General features: G+C 70.6%; 1 protein-coding gene across 2 annotated transcripts in view; it reads left to right on the forward strand.

Annotated features, from left to right (window-relative positions):
- Positions 1-994: 994 nt before the first annotated feature.
- The window catches only part of HAPLN1 (hyaluronan and proteoglycan link protein 1), a 77263-nt gene continuing 76792 nt past the window's right edge, over positions 995-1465 (forward strand). The window contains exon 1 of one of the 2 annotated variants that reach the window (XM_077866072.1): positions 995-1148. The gene's annotated coding sequence lies outside the window, so the exon portion shown is untranslated. Of the gene's footprint in view, positions 1149-1290 lie in introns of those variants that run through there. The other variant, XM_077866075.1, reaches the window with a different exon arrangement.

Here is a 1465-nt window from a genome sequence, read left to right on the forward strand (position 1 = left end):
TCCTGGGGGACCCCTGCCCCAGCCCATCAGCCCCCTGCCCCGGGGTCCCACTGCCCCAGCCCATCAGCCCCCTGACTCGGGGTCCCCCCGCCCCAGCCCATCAGCCCCCTGCCCCGGGGCCCCCCTGCCCCAGCCCATCCCATTAGCCCCCTGACCCGGGGTCCCCCTGCCCCAGCCCATCAGCCCCCTGCCCCGGGGCCCCCCAGCCCCAGCCCATCCCATTAGCCCCCTGACCCGGGGTCCCCCTGCCCCAGCCCATCAGCTCCTTGCCCCGGGGTCCCCCTGCCCCAGCCCATCAGCCCCCTGCTCCGGGGGCTCCCCTGCCCCGGGGCCTCCCCTGTCCCGGGGTCCCCCCGCCCCAGCAGCGCCCCCGCGGAGCCCGCAGTCCCGCCTGCCCCCCACCGCGACCCCCAGGCCTCGAGGGCCCACGGGAGCGCTGCCGCGAGCCCCTGGACGCCGCCCAGCGCCCCGCGCCCCCGGCGCCCGGCACCCCGGCTCCCAGGCCGCCCAGCCCGCGCTCGCCTCCTCCTGGCTCGGCGCCCCGGGGCTTGTTTGCTTGTCCTCGCCCCGGGCCGGCCCCGCTCCCTCCCGGCCGCCCCAACAGCCGTTCGCTTCCTGCGGTGTGTTTCTTTTTTCCCCTCCTGGGCTCCATCAAAGGTGGCTCTGTTATTGAAATATGAAGCCGTTTCCTCTCCAAAACCCTTGGTTACTCAAGGCGGGAATCAATGGGCCCGTATACTCTCCCAGGAGTTATAAATACACGTCTGTTTGTTCAGGAGGCGTTTTCCCGCGCGTCCCAGCATCTCCCCGGGGGTTATTTTCGTGTGCGTGTGTGTGCGTGTGTGCATGTGTGTGCGCGCGCGCGTGTGCATGTGTGCGCGCGTGCGTGTGCATGCGTGCGCGTGTGCATGCGTGTGTGCATGCGTGTGCATGCGTGTGCGTGTGTGTGCGCCCCGCGCCCATCTGGTTCTCATCCCGGGTCGGGATCCAGAAGCCAACCCCACCCACCTCGGCTGCCCCGCGCATTCCTCGCTCTATAAATAACTCCAGGGTCTTGGGGCTCCGCACCCTGGGACACAACAGCAGCGCAGATTCAAACCCAATCCCGGCACCGGGTCCAGTACACAAGAAAGCACACGCCTCGCAAGGTGGGTGGAAGGGCGCCTCCAGCTCAGGGAGCTTTGCCCCAATTGCCTCTCCCCCCAGTCACCCTGGGTCGACTGGGGGAGGGACCCGGGGAAGCTAGGACATCTCCCACCTTTGGACCTTCCCCGGCAGAGGCTAGCAGGCGACCGTCCCGCCCGGGAGCGAGGGCGAGGGCGAGGGCGAGGGCGAGGGCGCAGGGCCCGGCTCCTGCTCCCCGCGCCCCGGACGGATGCCCGCGCCCTGCGCATTGGGGGAGTCATCTGAGGAGCCGCTGTTTCCCCAGATCTGGGCACAGAGCGGCCCCTCCCTTCCTCCCTGA

The sequence above is a fragment of the Canis aureus genome, chromosome 2 (assembly GCF_053574225.1).
Source record: "Canis aureus isolate CA01 chromosome 2, VMU_Caureus_v.1.0, whole genome shotgun sequence".
Lineage (NCBI taxonomy): Eukaryota > Metazoa > Chordata > Mammalia > Carnivora > Canidae > Canis > Canis aureus.